General features: G+C 35.7%; 1 protein-coding gene across 1 annotated transcript in view; it reads right to left on the bottom strand.

Moving 5' to 3' along the window:
* Positions 1-26,852, bottom strand: part of LOC145674868 (thiamine-triphosphatase-like) — a 578,824-nt gene that overhangs the window by 325,321 nt on the left and 226,651 nt on the right. The window contains exon 3 of the mRNA XM_081745113.1: positions 23,026-23,102. The gene's annotated coding sequence lies outside the window, so the exon portion shown is untranslated. The remainder of the gene's footprint in view (positions 1-23,025; positions 23,103-26,852) is intronic.

Here is a 26,852-nt window from a genome sequence, read left to right as displayed (position 1 = left end):
CAATTTTCCTCACTGGATTGGGAGGTCATGTGGAGTGGTCTCCTCGTTCACCAGACCTTTTTACCCTTGATTTCTTGGTCTGGGATATGCTGAAAGAGAAAGTTTACTCGATGAAGATTAAAAATTTAAACCACCTGACAGAACGCGTAACCAGTCAGTGTGCTGAAATCGACGGCAATCTTCTGGAAGGTTCTACAAAGTCTTATTCGTTTCTAAAAAATTTTTAGAGTTCTATGCGTTCTAATACTATAGAGTTCTATGCGAGGAAGGACTGTGAAAAATATAGGATCAAAATAAATGTTAGAGAGACAAAGCTATGGTGATGGAAGGAAATGGTCGGTATCAAATATAGAAATAGGAAGGAGAAAATAGAATAAGTGACTAGTTTTCGATATTTCGGTAGTATTATTAGTGATGGTATAAAGTACGAACGTGAAATAAAAGCAAAGATAGAAATGACGAAAGAAGCCTTTAGGAGGAAGAAAAATCTGCTTTGTGGGACCTTTAATAAAGAGTTGCATAAAAATAACTTATTAAATGCTTCGTATGAAACATTGTACTGCGAGCTCCTTCATGGCTAAGCGGTTAGCGGGAGATCCAGGTTCGATCCCCCGACGGGAGCTCACCAGGTTCGGATTCCACGTTAATCAGTAGGTCTTGTCTCATATAGCTTCGCTGCTGAAAGGGAAGTTAAACTTAAAATCAACTCAACTCAACGTGTTGTACTGTTTGGGGCAGAAACATGGACATTATGCAAAAATTATGAAAAAGACTGAAAGCTTTCGAAATGTGGATATGGAGAAGAATGGTAAGAATTAGTTCGGTCGAACGGAAAACTTATGAGAAAGTGTAAGAAAAGGTGGGAGAGAAAAGAACAGTTTTAGGAGAAGAGGAAAAGAAATTGGTTGGGACATTGGCTAAGAAGGAATTGTACTGTATCATGAAGGATGTGCTCGAGAGTATGGGGTAGGGGATAGGAGAGTAATAAGGTCAATCCATAGAATTTTTACATATGTATATTTTGTATAGGAGGAATTTCTTTGTTTGAATTTTAGTATGGCATACCTTCAGTGATATTTTAGTATGCTATAATATTTTAACATCGTTTTCTTTGATTTCTACATTTAAGTCATCACTGAACTAAGTACGTACTGGTTCTGCCACTGAGAAATTTCTTGTGATTCAGTTATACATAAGTTTAATGTATCAAACAAGAGGTAAATACAAATTTTTCTGGGGAAAATGTCAAAATCTGAAAAATATTCGGTCTTTGAGAATGAAAAAATGGTGTTTCTGTCAGGTAAGTCTCCAGGTGTTCAGTGGGTTGGTCAACCTCGCCTTCAAAACCCTGACACTCGTTAGCCCTCGCGAGAAAGGTTCAATTTGTCAAACCACGTTCGGCCAGCTCCCTTGGCCCCCCTGAAACATTCACAGTTGGAAAAAGAAAGAAAGAAAAAAATACCAGAGATTGTAGCAACAAGAGGCATCCTATCTGCACACCGCCACCGCGGTGAGGTGAGGTCAAAGTTCAGAGGGACAGATGATGGATCAGGGATGCATGATGAATGAGTCGTGATCAATTGATTAGCTCGTTAGGGGCCGCCACCTATGGCTTGCTAATGAATACTGTGTGTGCATTGTGCTAGAGGGGCTGGTCACTCCCCTCCCGTTCTCCTCTTGAGACTATTCATTATGCGCTTCAATTATTTGTTATGCAAACAAGCGCCAGGTGATGGATAGCTTTCGGTTTGGTTGCTGATCCTTGATCCCCCCGCTGTGATCTGATAGGGACTTTGTTCGTTGTTCGACCAGAGAATATATATTTCATCTTCGTTGCATTGCGGGCTTGACATTTACACAAATTTTGTCTTTTTCCTATTAAAGGATCGGAGTTCGAGCTCTGCCCATTCCTAGAATCTCTTGAGACTGGTTTGAATTATTTTCTAGGACATTGCATAGTATGGTGTAGCAAACAAGAAGGAAATATTGTCAAGTTTCTAACCATATACATTATTAATCCGAAAATAAGGTGTATCCTCTAAATTCAAGAAGATAAAGAAAAACTCAATATTTAAATATACAAAATGGGTTTTTCTTTCTTTCTTTTCTTTTCTTTCTTTCTTTCTTTCTTTCTTTTTTCTTTTTTTTTTACATAGGTTACTTTACTGTTTGTTTATTTGTTAGCACCAAATCATGCAACTTTCGGAATCACTCATTTTCATACTAATTAGAGTCTTGAAATTTTGTTCGAATATGTAAATCTAATCACAATATACTATTTTAACATAATTTTCACCCTAGCCTATAGTTTTAATGTAAAATTAATTATTACAAATGTATTTAGATTGCGTATATGGGTAGGCAACATCAGTTACTTAACCATTACTTCAATATGACAGTTTGGTCAAATGCTGGCTCGAGATCTTTCTATGGCGCCATTGATAGAAACGCTAGAAACTACTGTCATTCACAAATGTTCTTTAACTCGTTCCAAGCAAACATTCATGCGTGCTATGACTCGATGATATGAACGTAGGTATTATTTTTAAACATCTTTTTTGTAAAAGATTTTCAGTAAACTGCAGTAAGTCTTGTAAAATATTCTTACACTCTAAAATCGGTATAGTTGGAACAAGCAGAAGTATGATTGAATGCAACAATATGGCTCCAGCGATGCTTATAGACTGGGAGGACATTAGTATATGGTTTAAAAAAAATATAGCTGGATCAACAAAAAGTATTGCTATCGCAGTCAGTTTTATGATGGTAGCAACTATGCCATTTATGGTACTTGTGATTGTAAAATCTTGTGGTGTTCTTGGTATTTCCAATTGTGTGATAGTTTTATAATTACAAATATCATAATTGACATAGTTGTTACCATCATAAAAATGACTGCGACAGCAATACATTTTATTGATCCAGCTATATTTTTAACCATATAATAATGTTCTCCCAGCTATAAGTATTGCTGGAGCCATATTGCTCTTACAACTATACCGTTTTTAGAATGACTGTTAGAAAATAAAAGATGGAGGTAAAATTAAATCTTTCAGTTTAACGTCCCACGATTATGCTCTTTAGGCTAAGGGAAACGATGGCTAAAGCAAGTGAAAGATGATGGAAGAAATGAAATAAAATCTTTAAATTTCACGTTCCACGTTTATGCCGGCTAGGCTAAACAAGACAGTGATGATGAGAAATGAATGAAATGGTGGAATAAAGAAAGTGAGAAAAAACGGAAGTACTCCTAAAATACCCACGGACACGATGTTGTCTACCATAACTTTACATGGCCGGGGATCGAAGCAGGGACGCCAAGCACCAGAGATAAGCACTCTATCACTGAGTTACCGTGTCTCCCGAAGATGTTAGTATGCTCACATATTGAACTAACGTAGTATTTTCCAGTTATGTAACTTAGGAGTAAATAGTTGAATGCAGGGTATTAAATCTTAACTATATATAAAACTACATGAGCTGACATAAATTATTGAGCACTTCCTGTAGGGCTACAATGATAAAATTTTGCATGATTATAGCTTTCCAGAACTAACACACAGAAAAATCGCCAAAAGTGAATATTTTTTATTTTTAGAGGAGTCTAAAGAGGGGATGAAAAACTTCTCTATGTTATTTAAATTGGTCTTTTTTGGACCCATAATCTTATGTTTTAGGTACTTAGAATTGGAATAAAAACTTGAAATTCCGTATGCTTGTACAGTACGTTATCGCTAGCACTACCTAAGTAAATCGGTAAAAATAGAATTTTCCAACTTTAGAGTGGTTTCATAAGGAACTGAAAAATCTTTCCCATGTTATTTATATGAAACACCTTTTACACCCTCAAATTATTGAGCACTTCCTGTAGGGCTACAATGATTAAATTTGACATGATTGTAGCATTACGGGGCAAACCCATAGGAAAATTGCAAAAGTGAAGATTTTTAATTTTAGGGGGTCTAAAGAGGGGATGGAGAATTTCCCCATGTTATTTAAATGATCCTTTTTTTTTTTTTTACCTATAATCTCATGTTTTAGGTACTTAGAATTGGAATAAAAACTCGAAATTCGGTATGCTTGTACTCTTAATCTCTTGAACTGATCGACTGATCTCGATCAATTTTTTTATGTAGATGCAGTTCTGGCCTGGGAGTGTTTTTAGCTATTCACTTTGACGTAGTACTTAGGGGATTGAGAAGGAGGGGGAATTATAAAAAATAAATAAAACTTAATAACTCTTGAAACACACGACCAATCTCGATCAAATTTTCAACATAGATGAGGTTCGTGCCTGGGGTGTTTTTCTTTATCATTTCACTTTGACGGAGAAACATAGGGGAGGGGAAGAGGGGGAGATATACTAAAATTAATTTATATAAAAAAATTGATTATGTTCGTGAGTTAATAACTCTTAAACCACCAGATCGATCTCAATCAAACTTTCAACATAGATGAGGTTCGAACCTGGGAAGTTTTTATTTATCATTTCACTTTGACGGTAGATCTTAGGGGAAGGGAGGGGAGGGAGGGGAATATACAAAAATGAATAAAACTTAATAACTCTTGAACCACCCTACCGATCTCGATCAAACTTTCAACATAGATAAGGTTCGGACCTGGAATGTTTTTGTCATTTCACTTTTACGGTGCAACGTAGGAGAGGGGGAAGGGGACATATATAAAAAAAATAAAAATAAAAGTGGCTGTCTTTGTGACTTCATCACGCTTAAACTACTCGGCCTATCTTATCAAATTTTAAACGAAGATGAGGTTCGGACCTGGGGTGGTTTTTATCATATTACTTTTACGGTAGAACTGAGGGAAGGGGGAAAGGAGGGGAGAGATCTATAAAAATAAATAAAACTTAATAACTCTTGAACCACCCGACTGATCTCGATCAAATTTTCAACATAGATGAGATTCGGACTTCGATTTTTAAAATTATATTTACTTTGACGGTAAAACCTACGAGAGGGGGAGAGAAGGAAAATATTTATATATAAAAATAAATAAAACTTAACTCTTTAACCACCCAACCGATCTCGATCAAATTTTCAACATAGGTGACGTTCGGGTCTGGAATAAGTTTTGTCATTTAACTTTGACGGTGCAACGTCGGGGAGGGGGAGATATATGTAAAATATAAAAAAAATAAAGTGACTGTCTTTGTGTCTTAATCACTCTTGAACCACTCGACCGATCTCGATCAAATTTTCAACACAGATGAGATTCGGGCCTGGGACGGTATTTATTTTTTCACTTTGACGATAGAACTTAGGAGAAGGGAAGGGAGAGTTAAACAATGAATAAAACTTAATAACTCTTGAACCAAACGATCAATCTCGATCAAATTTTTAACATAGATATGGTCAGGGCTGAGATTTTTTTATTATTATTTCAGTTTTACGTAGAGCTTAGGGGAGAGGGATAGGGGAGATACATAAAAACAAATAAAACTTAATAACTCTCGATCAAATTTACAACCCAGATGAAGTTTAAACCTGAGATGGATTTTATCGTATCACTTTGACGCTGTAATTCAAAGGTAGGAGAAGGAGAAGGGATAGACATTTAAAAATGATCAAAATGGCCGATATTAGTGTCGAATCCATAGGTAGTTTTTGGGGTCTCTGAGGTGAACATTGACACTTCTGATGCCGTTTAAGTCCAAATTCAGCTCCTCAACTTGGGGGAGGGGGAGAGAGAGGGATATATATATATATATACGAGGGGCATTCAATAAGTAAAGAGACAAATTGCTATAGCTCAATAAAGATTTATTTCAATCTTTCAAAACTAAGGCTATTTTTCAATATAATCACCCTTTACAGTTATGCATTTGTCCCATCTTTCTTGCAGCTTCCTAATTCCCTTGGCGAAAAAATCTTTCGATTTACCCCGAAGCCACCTTTGCACCGTCTGGGAACCCATCTGGCACACGTTTTTCTGTACTTTAAAATGTTCCTAATGACATTGTGAACAGTTCCAACACTTACTTGAACTTCCTCAGCTATCATTTCAACAGTAATTCTTCTGTTATCACGAATAAGTCCGTCAATCCTCGATTCCAACGAAGAACCAGAAACTTCCACTGGACGTCCACATCGGGGTTCATCACCTTGTTCGGCCACTTTTAAACCGATCAACCCACTTGTACACATTCGCACGGTTCATACAACTGTTACCGTACTGTTTCAACATTCGAGACAAAATTTCACTTGGTTTTACACCTGCGACTAAAAACCTAATGACTGAGCGCTGTTCTTCTAAGGTGCAATCTTCTAGAGGACTTGCCATGATGAATTGATATTTTTGAAGTTATGTTGACATAAAATTACGAAACAGCAGATCGGAGCATTTCCCAAGGTTGCCACCTAACACCCCTGAAAGAAAAAAAAAACAAAAAATGATTAGTGTTAAAAATATAGACTTTGTCTCTTTACTTATTGAATGACCCTCGTATATATATATATATGATCGAAATGACCAATATCCGCGTCGAATTCATAGTTTTCGGAGTCGCTGAGATGAATAATACCACTTCCTATGCCGTGCTTCGCAACATAGAGAGGGGAGGGGGATATATAAAAATCATCGAAAATGACCTATATCAAAGAGCGCTTTAGTAATAGTAAAAAGAGACTGACTGACGGAACATATTACTGTTTTTTTTTTAACCCAGCAAAGCGGGTAATTTATGCTAGTAAAGACTAAAAAGCATATAATAACCGTAAAAAAATTAAAACAATGCTTTGATGAAAATGTATTTTAAATGGGACTAAGTCTAAGTGGGACTAAGAATTAAAGCATTGGCCGTTCCTCCTAAGGTAGAGGGATAAAGCTTTCATGTATAAAACAGTACGTCGTGCCCAATGCTTTTAGTTTTAGTCTTAATTCCATTTCTTCATTTACCTCACTAAAAAAATCCTCTATAACATTTTAGAAAAGCATTGCTTTTGAAAGTTCTCTCTCTCTCTCTCTCTCTCTCTTTAGAGCAGTTATTTCTCTTTTCGCTGTGAGTAATTATTTTATTTTATTTTTTGTATATCAGTTTTCAGTTCTTTTTTCTAAACTTTAAGAATTTTTAACAGTATTGTTTCTGTGGGTCAACTTTTAAATGTGTTGTTCTTACTTACATGTAAATAACTATTAGAAGTCCATTGTAGGTTTCGAGAACACATTTCTTACCGATAAAATACCTATTTTCTCCAATCCCCCCACCAGCATCTTTTTTGTCAATTGTATCTAAAATTGTTCTTTTCTCCACTCATAATACTCCCTCTTTCTTTTCCCATTCGACGCAGCTCATTCCACCCAACCTTCTCTACACCCAGATTTCCAAAGCCTCCAGCCTTTTCATCGCTTCTTCGTAATGTCTATGTCTCTGTCCCAGAAACAACAATAACTCACACTAAACATTTTATAAGTTTTTCCTTAACTCATTATTCAAGGGCACACAAAGCAGACTTCTTCCTAAAGGCTTCTTTCACCATTCCTATCCTTATTTTTATTTCATGTCTGCATTTCGTGTTCTCGCTAATAATACTACCCAGATACCGAAGATTTATCTGTTCCCCTATATTTGATACTACCGCTTCGTTCCAGTCACTATTCCTTTAATTTTCTAGTATTTATTCTCATATCATTTCTTCACAGTTTTCCTTCAAGTCTTCTAACACTTTATTAATTTTCTTTTACAAAGTATTGTGGAAGGAAAAAGAGGAAAGGGAAATCTGCAGATAAATGATATCAAAGTAAGTAATCCTAATGTGAAAACTAACAGATTATCTGAAAATCGCAGTGGATGAAAGTATCTCAGCTTCCGAGAAGCTTCCTCCCAGTGATACAAGAATATTCAATGATATTCAACGTTATTTGTCCTCAGCCTCCAAAATAATCCTGATCCTCAACCTCATGCATTGAGAATGAGAACAAGTAAGGTTTCGATCAAATCTCATGAGTAGAGCAACCCAAAAGCATAAAAAGCATAATAGCAATTTATACATATGGTTCGTACCTTGAACATGGTTGTGGTTGTTTAAGGGTCCAGAAGAAGTTAATTTTAAAAGCATAATTTAAGAAAATAAAGCATAAAGCATAATTTAAAATATATAGCACAATTCTTTTAAAAAAATCTCTTTAACTACAAGTTTAACATACTGTATTAATATTTTTTAAAACCAATATTTACAGTACAAAAAACAACAATGCAACAATGAAAAGCTTATTTTTATTTCTGTAAACTTTTCGGTGTAATCCTTTGATGTGGAGAAAAGAAAAAAGGAGAAGAAGAAAACTTCCGCCAATAATGAATAATACGTAAGAACTCCACATTATATTGTTTAGTGTACCTCTTGAACTTGAGCACCTTCTGTACATTTTGGTGGCATCTTTTACTGTCCTTTTCTGTATGTATGCAACTATAAGGCACACACAAGTGATAAAAAAAATAACTGACTCGAGTACAGCATATCTCTTTACAGTGCATTAAATAGAAAGTTCATTAAATATGAAAGAAACTGGTTGCATAAAATATTAATAAATAGATCAAGATATTTAGAATATTTAATGTATAGTAAATATTATGCATTATACACGATTAATGTAAAATGATGATTGAAATTAAGAATAAAGCATAATTTGAAAAAAAAATAAAGCATAATTAAACAAAAAAATAAAGCATAATGTGGGTTACTCTACTCATAAGATTACTCACATTGAGTCTTGAGATGTTTTAGCATCACATCGCTCACAATTTGATTATAAAGGTGCTCATTCTTGCGCAGGAATAAAAAAATAAAATAAAAAAATAAAATGAAGACCACAGATGATGCTGCGAAGGATAGCTTCGATAGCTTGATGCTATGGCAGGCACGTAGAAATTTTTATACTCAATTAATTACCTAGAAGAAAAGCATTGTCCTGCGGGTGACTATAAGGACCATGTACCTGTTTTGCTGATATGGATAGTTCCTGGGGAGTTCTTCGACACCCACGTTCCTCCATTTACCCTTTGCAACAAGACCCATGACAACTGCGATGCTTATCTGTTTCCCATTGTTACTGTGCCAGATCAGAGCCTGGCTGTAATTCATCTTGATTAGAGCTTGGGAAGAAGTAGGATTGGGACAGGTGAGTATTAACAGCGCTTCAATGACAATCACCGCATTCCACACCCATGCTGAGTTAGCCCTCAGGTATCCAACGAATCATCGATAATCTTCAGTTTGATTATCCAATCATTAATGTTCCAAAAGAACTCATAAATATTATTATTTGACACGTTGATTTGTATTAGAAAGGAACATGCATGTATGTATATTCACGCAACAAGTACGTACATGCTTGTTCTTCTTTAATTTTAAATATATTCATACATACACATCACTGGAGTACAATTACTGAAATACAACTCAAGGGCATAAATTATAATTCTTCTCATTTGCGTTTTTGATTGGTTACTGGTTTAAATACGTCACAAGCAATGAACACATAATTATTTAAAAAAATAATACGCAAGTGCAAAATATTTTTTTTAATCTATATTTATATATAGCCATGTTAGAAGATGGCCACCCAACTTTCAGTCAAACAAAATATGCTCTTGTTTCACCATTGTACTGAATAAACCAGTATTTTCATTAACTTTTACAAAAGCTCAGATAAACTATTGTACTGAATAAACCATTATTTTCGTTAACTTTTACAAAAGCTCAGATAAATCATTGTACTGAATAAACCAGTATTTTCATTAATTTTCATTAACTTTTACAAAAGCTCAGATAAACCGTTGTACTGAATAAACCAGCATTTTCGTTAACTTTTGCAAAAGTTCAGATAAACCATTGCACTTGGTAAACCGGTATTTTCGCTAACTTTTGCAAAAGTTCAGATAAACCATTGTACTGAATAAACCAGTATTTTCCGTTAACTTTTACAAAAGCTCAGATAAACTATTGTACTGAATAAACCATTATTTTCGTTAACTTTTACAAAAGCTCAGATAAACCGTTGTACTGAATAAACCAGCATTTTCGTTAACTTTTGCAAAAGTTCAGATAAACCATTGCACTGAATAAACCGGTATTTTCGCTAACTTTTGCAAAAGCTTAGATAAACCATTGCACTGAATAAACCGGTATTTTCGCTAACTTTTGCAAAAGCTTAGATAAACCATTGTACTGAATAAACCTGTATTTTCATTCACTTTATTTTTTATTTCATAACTGTTTTGTCTATATGATAACGAGCTATCATAGAACTCCTTGAATGTGCAACGAACGCACTGTTACATTGAACCACAGAAATGAATGTGTGCTCCCAAGAATGAGTATGCACGTAATCTGCATGCTTGGGTTTATATGAAAATTTAGTATCACATGTGCAATTTCCAATACAAATGTAAAGGAATGCTAGGAAAATCCTAACTATATATAAACCTACATAAACTGACTGAAATAAAATAAGGATACTTCCAGTTGATGTGGAAAGTTAAAATTTGGCATGATTGTAGCTTTTTGGGACTAACTCACAGAAAAAAAAAATGCCAAAAGTGAATATTTCTAGTTCTTATGGGGTCTAAAGGGGAATGTAGACATTCCCCATATTATTTAAATGGGCCTTTTTTGGACCTATAGTCACATGTTTTAGATACTTGGAGTTGGGATAAAAACTTGAAATTCGGTATCATTGTACGTTTCCGCTACCTAAGTAAATAACTAAAAACGAAAATCTCCAACTTTAGAGTGGTTTAATGTGGAACTGAAAAATCTTTCCATGTTATTTATATGGGACACCTTTTACACCCCCAAATTATTGAGCACTTCTTGTAGGGCTACAGTTATAAAATTTGGCATGCTTCTAGCTTTTCGGAACTAATAAAAATAAAAAAAATGCCAAAAATGAATATTTTTAATTTTTAGGGGGTCTAAAGGGGTAAAATTTTCCTCGTGTTATTTAAATGGGCTTTTTTGGACCTATAATCTCATGTTACAATTATGCCAAATTTGGCATAATTGTTGCCTTTGGTAAATTTAAAGGAAGAATGGTAAATTTGCGGGGGATTTGTGCCCAAGCTCTTGGAGGAAAATATTTACCCTTCCTCTAATTAGCCCCATTTACCGGATAGAGTGCATGCTTTCTCAAATGAATTTACCGAAAATAGAAGTTTTCTGTTCTTTTCTTTCGAGTGTATACTGTAAATATTGCCAATGCCTCAAGAGATTTCATATCGAGCTTCCCTTCCCGTAAGAACTAAAAAGAACCACAACAATACAATGTTCTTCCTTTGTCACGTATTGAACCTTTATTTCTTAACCGTTTTCTTTATGATAACAAGTTATCATAGAACTCCTTGAATGCGCAACGAACTCACTTTTACAGAATCCTGCTACACTGAACCACATAAATGAATGTGTGCTCCCAAGAGTGAGCAAAGCACAACCCGCATGGCTATGTATAGATGTCATTGTATTCAAGACACGTGGCATCCAACACAGTCACGTAGCAGGTCACAAGGAGGACGTTACATGTTTTTCGTTGCTTGGACAAGTAAACTTACTGTCCACTACTTTATGCGATCAAAACAGAATACAAATTTCCACGCCTTTATCGAACGCAATGACATACTACCACAATAGGATACGTATACGCACAGATTACGGCCGAAGAATAAAAATAGGTGGAAAAGTATCTTGGTTTTCATCCTTTTTTATTTTTTAAAAAAAAAAGCATAAAAGAAAGAAGGATTTTGGAATTATTTACGATCGTTTGGCATTTAGATTCCTTCTGTGAAAAGATTGAACTGTGTCCAAAGTGTAAATACACATGAGTCATCCCAACAGCATCAAACGTTTTCCTTCTAACGAAAATCTCTTACAGAAAGTTTTTGTACTCTACAGCTAAGGTTAAAACAGTCAATTTGGGCCAACCAATCTAGATTAGTTGATGCAACATCAGGATTATGAAGAAACCACTTACTATTAAAATAAGATCTCGGTTCACATCCGCGATGATATGCTTCCACCAGGCTATGAACCTGCGACCAATCCAGACCTCGATGTCTCAGGTCGAGCAAGAACAATCAATGACCTTATATCTATTTACAAGTTGCTAAACAATAATATTGATTGTCCGGCAGAGGCGCTCCAACAAGGGGGAAGTGTTCCACCGGGTCTGAACTAGGGATGGCCAGAACCGGTTCCTGGTGGAACCGGTTTTTAGGTCTGAACGGATTCGGTTCTAGAAGATCCGGTTCCGGAACCGGTTTTTCGGATCCAGCACTGGAACCGGTTCTTCGGATCCAGATCTGGAACCGGTTCCCAAGATCCAGTTCTGGAACCGGTTTTTCGGATCCAGGTCTGGAACCGGATCTAAAAACCGGATCTCCGAGAACCGGTTCCTCACGGAGCCGGTTCCACTGGAACCGGAACTTTGTGGCCATCCCTAGTCTGAACCCCCACTAAATTTCCTAACAATATACATTTGTACACCTCTTGAATAAACCTATACTTGTTTAACAGGGAAATGATTGATGTAGTGTGCTAATATGTAATATGCAGTACATTTCATCTGTTGTCTTTCTCTTATAAAAACAATCTAGTTCTATCATTTTTTCTGAAAATATAGGTGGAAATATTTTACAAGTACTTAACGTCTTTCCGGATGCAGATTAATACCTGTTCAATACTGTACTATATAGATATAGTAGCTTGTAGTATTGGAACGTGGACCTTCACCCCAAGAAGCTTGGACCCCTTGCAACAAAAATTTTTGGGTGCGCGCCTATTGTTCAGTATTCTTTTACGAAGTTTAAATTAGCGTCCGATCTCAAAAAGTAAATAAATAAACAGGATTTTATATATACATATATATATAGGGATGCGCACGAGACAAGATTTGTGGCTGTCTCGTCTCGAAAATGTGCTGTAAAAGCGATGTCTTGACTCGAAAATATATATTTCTCTATTGGAAGAGCCGTGCCTCGACTCGAATTTTGGCAGGAACATCCTGTCTCGACTCGTCTCGTGCGCATCCATATATATAGACAATTTTTACTTCACTACAGAGAATATTAGATGTAATTAGAGTATTGATGTATTTGACAAAACCAAATAGGTTCAAGAAAATTCCTAATTATGTAAATGTTTGTAATAAGTTACTGAAACCAAACCCTCAGGATAAATAATTGCTCGAGCTGAATAGTTGAGCGCGAGTATATGTGCCAGTGGATTTTCAAGCCAGAGCTTGAGTCTAAGCGGCCACTAGCTCCATGAAGAATAGGCGAGCTCGGGCTCCTAGAGAGCGCAAACCTTTTTGACTTATTGAAGTTAGTGAGATTAGTAAGCCCGAGCCCCCACTGAGGATAGTGGGTCTAGGTCTTGAGTTCCAGTGAGCCCCGCCCGATTGCGAAATAGTTACTTATGATAATACGACAATTAAAATATTATTTTAAGCTGATGTTTCGGATCTATAATAAGGATTTGATCTCAGGTTCATCCTCACCTTTTCTTTCCTATATGGTTAACATGTTTTTCTGGTCGCCTTAAGAAAGTTTTACTGTATTTTTTACAACTAGTATATGCATCATTGTTATGAGTATTGTGTCACCGTTAGGGTGTGCACATCACTGATAGGAGTATGTGTGTGTGTGTATCTCTGTTTGAAGAAATAAAACCACAAATAGATATGATATTTAACAGTGTATATTTTTTCATATAATTAAAACCACTTGGAGTAGCAGCCTTTTTTCTGGGTTTGAGCCGCTCCAAAGCCATCTGTTAGCGACCGGTTGAACTGCGCACAACCTTGTGACAAACATGTGGTCCGTACAATGCGTTGCCCTGTCTCTTAACAGGCGTATCAGGTGCTTTCTAGACCTAGTGGTCGTTACGTGAGTCCCCAGTTCTATTCACGTGAGTCCCCAGTTCTATTCACGTGAGTCCCCAGTTTTATTCACGTGAGTCCCCAGTTTGCCTCACGACGCTGAGTGGATGCCGAAAATTTTTGGAAGCACCGGCCGGGAATCGAACCAGGTCCCAAGTGGACTTTAGGCCAACCATTAAACTACGATGTCCCCATATTTTTCATATACAGTACACAAATACTGTAATAGCTCTATATTCCAGCAGAACAAAAATTATCAACTGTATCAGATCGGCAATAAACATCCTACTTTTTAAAGCCATAAAAATTGTTTTTTAAATCGATTTTTCCAAAAGCTACGCATGAGAATTTACCCTCGACTATGTCATTTTGTTCAGTTCGATTTCATCTATCGATTTAATGTATTTCTTATCAATGAACAAAAATAATAAGAGTTAAGCAAAGAATAAAGTTATAGAGTTAATTTTAAGCTATATCTCATTAACCGTACGATATACTTTCGTTTTGCTAATGTCATACTGAAAAGCTTTATTAGTGTGTACTTCAAAATACTGTTTCATCTTAATATAGGTAGCTGGTTATTATACAGCAACCATTTTTAGATTTCTCAAGAAATTTATTTTTCTCGATTTTCTCGAGAAACTACATATCAGGAATTACACTCACCCACATAATTTTGTTCAGATCAATGTGAAAAGAAATGAAATCTTAAAGTTTTACGTCTCACGATTATGCCGGCTAGGCTAAAGTAGGGTTGCCATATTACCCGATTTTAGCGGGTACCACCCGATTTTCAGGTCCTCCCCCGCTTAATCATTTCTAAATCACGAAAAAACATCTGCTTTTTCGATTGGAAAAAAAATCTAAGACGACTTTGTTGATAAAGCCTTGTTATATTCAACGTAAACCGCTACATCTCTGCGTCAATCTCAATCGCTATTGAGTTAAATTTGGACTTGCACTCAGGCTCAGGTTGTGAGCTACTTGCCCAGTGCGCGTGCGCAAAGCCGTTTGATAATAAGAGATTTGCTTTAATGTACAGTAGTTTTCTTTGATTACTGTATCCTTAGCATTTTGTTTTAATTAGATTCATTATTAATATTTTTTCTTTTAAAATATTCATACTGTATTTCATATATTGTGAAACCGTGGAAATTTTGTATCTTAATACGATTTCAAGTAGCAATCTATAAAAATTATTAGAAATTTTATGAGAAATGGACCAAGACTCCTAAATGTTTTTATCTTTCTTATAATTAAAATTTAGAAATTATTTTGTTTCTTAGAGAAAAAAAAACACATGAACAATATCTTCCATATATTACTTACGTAAAAAAAAAAAAAAAAAAAACTTGCCTTATAGTTATCCTTTTAAAATTCGAGATTCACATTTGTTGAACCTAATAAAACATTAAAGGTAAAAACTAAATTTGTTTTACTTTAGTTTCGTTAGAAAAAAAAGTACATTGGAAGTGTTACTTAACAAAGAAATCACTTTTTAAAAAAATGGTCCGAAGGATCCCTGGTCAGTATTTATGATACACAAGTTCACATTAGTACTCACGGTTTAGAATCCCCCGCTTTTCTAATTTTTAAAATATGGCAACCCTAAGCTAAAGGAGACGGTAATGGTGAGAGATGAGTGAAATGGTGGAATGAAGGAAGGAAGTGTTAGGAAACGGGAGAACCCCGAGAACACCCACGCACACGGTGTTTGTCCATCACAAGGTTCAATTGGCTTGAGCGGAGATTGAACCGGATACCCCACGCACCAGAGATGAACGCTCTACTACTAAGCCACCGCCCTTCGTCAAAAAAAGCATGCACAAAATTAGCAGAAAGTCAGCTACGGTTAAGCGGGGGGTCAAAAATCGGAAATCGGAGGGTCAAAAATCGGCCATGAATGAGTCAAAAATCGGAAATCGTGATATTATTTAAAACAAAGAACTCCTTTATATCAAAGCGAATAACTTTGAAAAAGAAACGTTAAGAAATTTGGCGTACAAATTGCTAAAATGACTATTTCATTTCATAAGCTTTCCATAAAGGAACAAATGTTGTCAAATATCGAAAGCTTTAACAAAACAAAACAGAAAACCGCTAAAGCACTACAGTAATTTGACTTTGGTTCGTAAATTCACTTAAGCATGAAAAAATTGTCAAATGTAGGGAAATTAATTAGAAAAAGTTGGAAAGTAGTCAAGTTTAATGAAACAAATCGAAAATACATTTACAAATTACAAAACGTGTTGGAATTGCAATCCTCGGCAGTCTATGACAGTATACAAAAAGGCAGTCTATAACATGCCTCAGTCACTGCCACTCCAACTAATAGCGTTTCTTTTATGTGCTGCACGGTTGTTAAGATTCACTCTCACAACTCTTCTACAGATGCTAGCTGTGTGTTTTATGCGACCTCTTTTATATGACTTCAAATGTAGGATTCACATGCCCATAAATCCGAACTTCCCGCCGTTCACCTCGATCGACTCCCATGTGAGTGGATAATTGTTGTCCAGCCACTGTTGGTATAAGTGAACTGAACAGCTATCATGCTGGTAAACCACATATTTTTTTGTGGCCAGTGGCACATCCTTCACCAGCATGGACACGTTCTCTCTTAAAAATATGCCATACATTGTGAAGTGTAAATTTTGTGACATAAGGGAAAAAGTGTATTTTATATTCTTATGGGCTGCGAACATCTGTGTAGGTGGCTCAATACCATGGTCGGCGCGAAGTCCGGATTTAACACCATGTGAATTTGGGTCACATGAAGAATCTGCTATACCGTATCCACCGGTGGCATCCGTAGAAGAGTTGAGAGAGACCATTGTGACAGCCGTCCAGCATATAAAGATACGATCTCTTCGCGAGTGACAGTGGCTGAAGTACGTCTAAGCTCATACTTGCATACGCAACCAAAGGTGACAATTCGAACAAAATTTGTGATTTGTAAGTTTATTTTTGATTGATTTCATTAAACTTAATTTTTTGCAATTTTCCCCATTTATTCCTTTACATTGACAACTTTCTCAAGCTCACATGAACGTACAAAATAAATTCAAATTAGTGCTACAGCGCATTTATTTCTTTTCTAACTTTTTTCGAAACTTGTCAACATTTGTACCAGCAATTCATGCGCCAATATCTTAACGATTTTCTTTTGTATGTTATTCGCTTTGATATAAAGGAGCTTTTAAAAAATAACACCACAATTTGCGATTTCTGACCCATTCATGTCTGACTTTCCCTAGTTTTGAGTAACAGTTTCTGACAATAATACTTTATTTGTCAGTTATTAGAAAAGTACCAATTTGGTGGTCATAGTGGAGTAGTTTGTTTACAATTTGCAGGTTTTTTTATTGTAAGTACGCAATTAAAAAACAACAACATAAATTTGCAAATTGCCGCAAAATCATTTATTTTCGACCACCAGTTAAAATGGACAAAACTGTTCCAAATTACTTGTAGAATAACCCCTTTCAAGGAATAGGTCAAATTACCAGCACTGTGTTAAATAATTTTTAAAACGCTAATAATTCTACAATTCTACCTATTTGAGATTTAGCATCCCTTTTCAGCAATGAAACTACAGTTTAATCTGTAATGCAAAACTATAAATACGATCACCAGAACTGAAACCTATGGCGAAAACATCAACCATTTACAACACAAGGTCCTTTTTACAAAGTATCTGTGTAGACATTTTGTTTAAATCTTTCAAATTGTAAATTCAGAAGACCTTCAAGATTTGAAATAAATGAACCCTGTTGACATCGAAAATACATATAATGGGCTGTTAAAATTAATGGATGTCCTCTCCTTGTAGTCAAGTCTTTTAAAAATCACACACATATATACATATACATATATATACATATGTACAAAAACAAGTATGCTTAATTGCAAATTGAGAGAAAGAGGTCTTACTACGGAAAACGTTATTGTTAAAATGGAAATAAGCAAGAAAGAAATTCTTTCTTGTGAGTGAGGGAATGTCCACAGAGACAATCACATCACACAACAACGTCAAAAATGAGAAACAGAAGAAAACATTAGCTTGGCCACGCCCAGAAATAGGAAAGCGCTTCCAGTGAGAAAAGCTCCACGCCCAACCAGTTCAGTTGGAGAATGAGTTATTGTGATAATGACAATAATCCGGCAGCAACATCATATGATCTCTGCGTGGCTAAAGAACCAGTCCCAAGAGCCAGGAGAAGAACAACACCTGCTCATCAAGCCACAGAACAAAGATCCTAATTATTGTTTCTGCATTCTCAGATCAATGGAAGATTAAAAATTGAACATGAACAGCAAATGACGGTTTAAATCACAATGCTATGTTGCATCACCATACTTGTCATGCCATTGTTTACGTGTGCTTTAATATAATCCATTAAGTATTTTCTTCCCCCTCTCTTCTTCAGCGCTTGTAATCCTTTTGTGATGTTTCTATAGTACATCTCAAAATAAAATAAAAACTCTTTAATACCACAATTATAAAAGATCGGCTAAAGTGACATTTTGTTGAACTATCATCATGGAATGTGAACTTTTTTTTTCTTTCATTTCATCATTATGTTCAATTGTTTAAGCACTTAAGTCTTTTATCTCATAATGATCAATTATTCTTATCAGAACCGTACCTAAGGGACATAAAGAAACATTCCATAGTTCTTGACATGGACTAATTATGTGTACAATTTCTACTATTGTTCATGTATAATTACTTATTTTAAAAATTTCGAATTTTAAAACACCATTAAATACCCCGTGGGACCCTGACGAATCAGAGTAGAAGAAAGCAAGTTTGAAGAGATTAATCATTTCAAATATCTGTCAACCATTTTTGGCGAGAGACGGGTGAGTACTGTACCGAAGAGATCAGATTTAGAATTGTCGAATCGTATCCAAAGAGACATTCAACGAGAAAAGGTCACTGCTAATTAGCAGGTTTAACATTAGACTAAAGAAACTAATCAGGTATTATATAAATGGAGTCTGGGATTGAATGCTTAGGAGACTTAGGCATTACGAAAGTTAGAGAAGAAATATTTAGAGTTTCGAAATGTAATGTTCGAGGAAGATGAAGAAGATAAAATGAACGGACAGAGTGAACGAAGATGTTTTTTTAAAATGGGTGGTAGAGAAGAGGACGCTTTTAACCAGCATTCTTCGTAGGAAGGCCAATTGGATTCGACACATTTTGTGAAAATATTCAGCTCATAACACTACATAGGGAAAGGTAGAAGGAAAGCGAGAAGCAGGAAGAAGAACACAACAGTTGTGTTCTATGGTTTGAAAAACAGAAAGAAATATTGAGTTAAAGGAGGAAGCTACAGATTTTAGCCTAACAAGCAAGGAGAAAAAAAAAAACTATTAGTTCCAAGAGCTGCCGAGAGGCAGAATCCTTAATAATTTTCACTTTGCATTTTCTTAAAAGAAAAATACACTCACTGGATCCGCAACCAGACACAAAAGTTTGGGGGACACAAGTCATTAAACATTTTTAAAAAGCTCCATATTAATAATTACTGAGATTTTGTACGCGTAGCAACCATTATACCTTCACTCAAGCTACCTACTACAGAGGTTATTCAGTCTACATTTGGCAAATTTCGACTTACCTAAAAATTTAGAATAATACATGGCGCCAGATCCGTAAGTGCTCGATATGTTTCCCTTGGTTCCTAACAATAGCCCGACAGCGTAATTTCCACTGTAATAGGCTTCTCTGAAGAACTGGGAGGGAATCTGGTTCCATTCCCTTTGCACAGTTTTCCAAAGTCCTTCCACAATTGTCACACGCCGTTTTCCCAAAGCCCGCTTCAGCAATCCAAATTCACAATAGTCCATAGGACTTGCATCTGGAGATTTAACAGATACCTCATTGAAAGGTATCACCTGTATACCACTTGCCTCGTCCATCTTCCTGTAGAATGCGAGGGACGTTCGTTAGGTATGTAATGAGGCCTTGTCCATGTGAATGCGCACCAGATTGGCGTCATTTCCATACATTCTTGGAATCTCATGCTCGTAGATCGGCCGCATGATCTGCTCCTGAAAATAATGCGAATATATTTTACAGTTCTTCGCCACCCTACGAATATTCAGTTTACCTCGGTAACAGTAGCCAGTAACGACCATGAACACTTTTGGGAAGGATTCTTTACAGACACGGACCCACCTTCTGAAGTTCTTGGCGCCTTTCTCTCGGTACATGATGGCTCTCGGTTTCCCGCAGACGGAAAGGTAAATCCATGCTTCATCGAGCGTTACGACTTACATCCACCTTTGTTTTGCCAGATGCCGTTCGAACAGCTTCCGGGCGTTACAATTTCGTTCCTTTTGGTGGACATCCGTGAGAAGATGGCCGCCAGCTTTCATGACTTTTTCCAGCTTGAGTTGATGGTGTAAGTCCGGTTCACAGTCCCCAAAGACATGTCAAGACGATTGGCCATACACCTTTGTGTTGGCGGATTTTCTTGTATTGCCATTTTGCGAAGTTTCCTCTGCATGGTGGACGTGACCTTGGTGCATTTCCGCTTCCTAGGCAACTTCGTTGATGATCCAAATGGTGGGGCTTCGTTGCCCTTGTACTTTTTAATAACATTTTTTATTCCACTTAAACTGATGTTGCAACCATTCTTCTTGTACTGTTTTCTAATGACAGAAACACTAAAATGGGCGTCATAAAGAGACGCAACATAGCCTTCCCAAAACCGGCTTAGTTTGGGCGGCATTTTGGTCACAGAAAGAAAACCCACACACTTGGAAACAAATTTAACACAATACTCACAACAATGGTCTGTTTTGTGCGTTATTGTCGTCCGTGCGGAAAAACAACTCCGTTCCTAAGAAGCCACTACACAACACTGCAGGACGCCACGAGCCAGGTCGGGTGAGTCCATTCTGCCCGGGAGGGAAATCGGCCAAACGTAGGCTGAACAACCTCTGTATAATAATAATAATAATAATAATAATAATAATAATAATAATAATAATAATAATAATAATAATAATAATAATAATAATAATAATAATAATAAAAATACACATAGCTTACTTCACAGTGTTTTTATAGCTTACTGTGAAGTAAGCTATGTGTATTTTTTAAACCTATTTCTCAAAAATAGGAGAAAGACACCAAAACTAAATATTATTTTATATTTGGACCATAAATTAGAACTAAAAATCCAGAATAAAACTGTTTTATAAACTAGGGACTTTATTCTATGAAAATATGCGATAGTTTGTAAAATATAATACAAATTGATACACAGAGGTCTATTTGTTTAAAGGTTTGAAGAATGATAAGTCTTGAAAACAAAACCCCAAAACTGAGAACTAGACATTATGACATAAGTAAAGTAAAGCACTGGAAATAATACCCTGAAAGATTTTATTTCGTATCCTATAATTATACCTGTATTCTTGCAAGTTTATGTGAATAGTATCCATATGATCCTTGTATAATGGGAGTAATATGCAACATTAGTATACGCAGTAAATTTGAAAAACACTCATAAATATTAGCAATTATTTTGTAATTTTAGTTAATAATTAGCGCTGACAATCACTCCCTCTGCACAATAATTATTAATTATGGAATGTAGGAAAAATTGAGATACTGACATAAATTGTGCAAATTGATTATATGGGCTTACCGTCTACCGGAATAATTGTTAACGTAAAGATTTTTTTTCTCCTCATCTGTACAGTTGGTGTGTTCTCACACTTCATAATATATGCCTATTTTTCTCTCCCGCTCTCTTAAGAATAGAAACTTTTGCAAGATATTCATATTGTTATCACCACTTCGGTGCACTGGACACTAAACCCTCATCAGATGATAAGCCATCGTCCGCTGTTCCAAAGTGTAGTTTCATTTTTTGGTCCTGAGATTGCTTTATTTGACGGTCCATTTGTGTCGCCAGACTGTCACCAAAAAACAACATCCAACATTCCATTTGCACATTGCATATACCGAGCGAAGTTTAGGTATGTTGATTTGCAGACCAGCGAGCATAGGTATATCGTTTTACATGATATCTTGACTTTATATTTCACATATGTTTTTCTGTCAAACAATGGTAATTGGTAAACTCACCAAATTGATTTTAGATCTGCAAACTTTAAACTATACATAGTAAAATCAATAATTTACCTCGCATTAGTTATATTACTGTTCTTGTAAAAATTGATGAAAGAAAACTTCTGCATTAAGCAAACACACTCAGAGTACTCCTCACAGAACTATAACCAATATCAACTGGTTTCAACCACTTCGACTTCGTCTACTACACAAAGTACGTTCATATTATCACTGGCATTGTTCAGTACCTAACATCAGAAAGAAAGGTATATCGGTTTACCCTACCTATATCTGTTTTAGATATTTTCCTGTATTTATCATATTCGACCGAATATAAGTGAGTCTCATGTAATATTTTGAAGTTCTTTGACAACAAAAATACGAGTAAAAGGGTCATAAATAAAATTAGGTTCACACATGTTATTGCCTTGACATGTTGAACATGAACTGCAAGAAGAAATAGTATCAGTTCGGTTTTATGGAACGTCGAATAATAGCTATGGAATACTTCAGTATTCATCTGTGTGCTAATCCAAACGGATAGCAATAAATCTACTTTTGCGTGTACCCACAGTACTTTACGGGCAGTGTTGGTGAGGTTATCACAATGAGCAACATAGTTACACCTTAAAATCAAAAGATGGATTAGGTAAATTCTTTAAATTAAGTATTTCAAAGATTTTAGTAACTCACAAAAATGTATTAGTGGTACTTTATGCCAAATTCTAACACCATAGCTTTGATAGACATGTTTACAGAATCTAGCAGTAAAAATGAAACTTTTCTTTTTAATTCTGACCTCTTTTCAGAACTCGATCTCGTTTCTGTCTCCATTCCAGAGGACCAGGATGCCCAGTGTATTTTTTGTGAAGGCAAGTTTGACGACAATGTTAAAGAAGAATTTTAGGCACGATATTTATCTTGTTTGCAGTCTGGCGCGTCATTTAAGGAGGTTAGGAAGCCTTGAGTATATGTATATTCATTTTAGTCAATAATAAGGACTATAGTAAAATATTAACGAAAAATGTGAAACTACTTACGTCAGCCTTGCCCCCTTCAAAGCAAAACCTAAAATGATGCTACTGTTTCCAGTGGACCCACAAAGACTGCACCGGTGCTGAAAAAGAAAAAAAAAAGAAATATTTGCGATTTTTGCAAGTGAGTTTATTGTATGTTTTAAATTTAATTCTGTTTTTCTTGAAAGTCACTCGACTATTTTGTATTATCCTCCAAATTGTAATTTTTCTTCGTTTCATTTTTGGTTTTATGTGTTTTCTTTCACTAAAAGTATGTGTATTTCAAGTTAAGTATAATCATTTTGATGTACTGACCGTCCTCTAATTACGTAGCACTACCGCCTAGAGTAGAAGATAGCACCAGACAACGTGCTTATTATTGGTTGCTGATCCTTGGCGGCACTCGGTTGTTGCCACGTTGTGCCAATAAGCAAATGCCGTACAGCTAGGAAAGTTAAGGAGTGTACGCTAGATTGCAACACAGCATGAACTCATTATCCTTCTAGGTCAGTGTGGGGTAAACAAGTTGGTTGGACCAGGTCGGGAGTAACAGCGGCGAAATTGCAGTTTGTAGGGATGTAATTATAAGGTGGCTGGACTGGCGAAAGACCAGGGGCCTGCCTGTAATCTGGTATATTTGTTTACTTATTTTATTAAATATTATTTTCTAAGAAAACGTTCTTAGTATTAAAGAAAGTAAACACATGGTATTCCCTATATACCATAATGCATGTACTATTAAATTTTAAGTTATTACGCTCGTAGTAACGCGGAAGATGTCAGTCTTATGGATAGGTATTGTCATAATGAAATAATAGTAAGTGCTTGTTTAGGCACAATATCAAGTAGTGGAATATATTCAACTGTCTTTTGCCCAGCACAGATAACCGAAACGCAACCCTAAAGAAGGTTAATCCCACAAGATGGGCCGTAAGTAGTTTTTGCCTTAAAAATGAGATTTCGAATATTCAAAAGATTCTTCGAAACGTAATTCTGTTGAGTTCCAAGTCTGACGAAAAAATGAAGTTGCACACTGAAAAAGCATATTGACAACTATAACTTTGTTTTACTTAATGGTTTTTCAACGTGAAATATCGCAATCAACGTTGAGTCCAACCCATTTCAGTCGAAAACCATGGATTTGCCTAAAAGAGTACAACTTTCACAAAGGTGCCCTGTAGACCTGAAAAATTATCGACATAAATTTGAAGAACTGAAAAAGAAGGTGAACACAATTGCAAATAGCTGGTCCATTCAGCCTAAATTTCTTCATAGTCGAGATAAGAAAGTGCGAGGCCACTAGGACAAACGATTAAAGGATACTGAACACTTCTTTCACGTAAAAGTGTGTTTTTCGGGTGCTAGAGTGTGCTAATAAGTCAAAAACAATGTAGTTTCAGTAGTTCGAGTAAAGTGATATGAAACTTTAACGTGCTGTAACCTAAATAACTGCAAAATTTAAGTAACACTAATCTTCTATATAATAACTTATGAGATCGCAGAAACATACAACAAAGATAATTTCTTCTGCATTTTCGAGAGAATTTTAAGTATGCTCGTGGCACTTAACGATGAGATCTCTAAAATAACAACAATCAATGAAGCTTCTCTTCTTATTGTTACAAGAAAATCACTTCCTTTCATCCAGTTTTCCGGAAATCTGTACAACTTTGACGTTGTTTCTGATCATTCTGGAGCACCGTGAGCCAATAAAGATCGAAAGGATTAGCATTTCTTTGCATCGAGTAGTTCTTGGCTACGAAGCTGGATAATCGAAGAATAACAGACAACTTTGCAGAAATCAAAGCAAGAACACAGTAATTTTAAGCTATAGCATATATTATAGAATATTATATTTATAAAAGATTAACCGAAAAAATAAATTTATATAATTATTTTGCACATAAATTATATATTTTAGTTGCATGTTTCCAATGTGCAGGACAGTGGCGTATTTACAAGTTTGTTTCGGGGGGCATTGCTAACTTTCGGGGGGGGGGGGGAGGGAAGGCTTTGCCTGAAAATGTGAAAATTCTGCAAGATATTTCATATACTTTACTATAGTAAGTAAGATTTCGGTAGGGGCTTAAGCCCGGAAGCCCTCCTAAATACACCACTGGTGCGGGATGTAAAATAATTCAATTACTATTGTAAAATTTGTAAGGATGTCAACTGTCATTTATACAAATCTAAAAAGGCTATCGTAAAAGTTTACCAGAGGTCTACAAGCCTCTAGTTACGCCCCTTGTTATTTGAGTTTTACTTTCATTACGCAATTACTTCCAGAAATACAATGATAATAAACAGAACTGATATTCCATAGTACCTCATGTTCCCGTAATTAAATCTGTACGTTGAGGTAAATAAATATAACAGATTACCTGACATCTCTGTCACTCCTTTTACACTTCCAAACTGTGCACAAGTATCGGAAGTCTTATAGAATGACCTTGTTCCTCCGTCTGACGTCTGTCAACAGATATCAGAGTAACACCGATAAGAGATATCGAGAAGTGAATTTTTGCAATTTATTCAGCGTCCCAAGAATAGATTCAATCTCCTTCGCTTACTTCTATGTTAATCGAAAGTAGTTCAAATTAACCATTTCCGGCTTCAACGTTTATCGTCACAGAAGGAAAATAGTAACAGATTGCGATAAGTGGTAGCATCTTAAGCAACATACCATGACTAGTCGCAACACTGTACCAAAAACTTGAAATATTTAAAATTTACTATCACTTCTGGTTTCAATATTGATTTCCACAGAGCGAAAACTGTAACAGATATCGAGATGCGGTTTTTGTAATCGATTCATTATCGAAAGAATAGGTTCCTTCTCCGACAACGCTCTATTCAAACCGGAAGTGGTTGAAATGTAAACACTTATCGCCATAGAACAAAAATGGTAATACATAGCGACAAGTGGTTTTCTGTAAGCAATTCAGGCTCTCAAGGGAACATAATATCATAACCTGTAACACTCTACCAAAACCGAAAGTAGGTGAAATTTCCTGCTACTTTCGATTACAATATTGATTTCAGTTCAGCTTAAAAAAAAAAAAAAAAAAGTTTGAGAGATATCGAGATGCAGTTTATGCATTCAATTCAGTTCCAAAAATAGGTTTCATTTCCTCCGTTAATCCACTATTCAAATTAACCATTTCCGGTTTCAACATTTATTCTCATAGAATAGAAACGGTAATAAATAGCAACAAACGGGTTTTCTGTAATCGATACAGTGTCTCAAAAGTATAATCGCAACCCACAACACACTATAGAAATCAGAATTTTTAAAATTTACTAGTATTTCCGGTTTCAAATCTGATTTTCATAGATAAAAACTGTAAGAGGTAACGAGAAACTCTTTTTAATCGTTTCAGTGTCCCAAAAGTAGATTATATCTTCTCACTTAAACCTCTATTCAAAATGGAACTGGTTCAAATTAAGGATTTCCGGTTTCAACATTTATCGCCATAGAACAAAAACAACAAGGGATAGCGAGTGGCCCTAATGATGTTTAATATGGATTTAGCGTCCGAGGAACAGGTTCTCTTTCATCTTATTACTCTATTGCAACCAGTACTTATAGGCGTACTACTTCAAGTTGAGTATTAAATTTGCATAGTTTGTAAGTCTACCGTAGTTTTACATTATGAAAAAAAAAAAACTCGCTTGTTATATAATACCTCAAACCACAATATGTGTTTACTGCAGTTCGGACAAAAACGCTCAATATCCCAATCTGTTAACCACTTCCGTCAATACCTAAATAGATCGTTCCATTGATCTTTGCGTAAGTCGAATTTTTACCATTACTTAAAATTTTCTTACTACAACCAGGCCCGTATTTA

Source organism: Thermobia domestica, chromosome 18, assembly GCF_964235325.1.
Source record: "Thermobia domestica chromosome 18, izTheDome1.hap1.1, whole genome shotgun sequence".
In the NCBI taxonomy this organism is placed as follows: Eukaryota; Metazoa; Arthropoda; class Insecta; order Zygentoma; family Lepismatidae; genus Thermobia; species Thermobia domestica.
The sequence above is the reverse complement of the archived record's forward strand: the minus strand, read 5'-3'. Positions and strand labels throughout refer to the sequence as shown.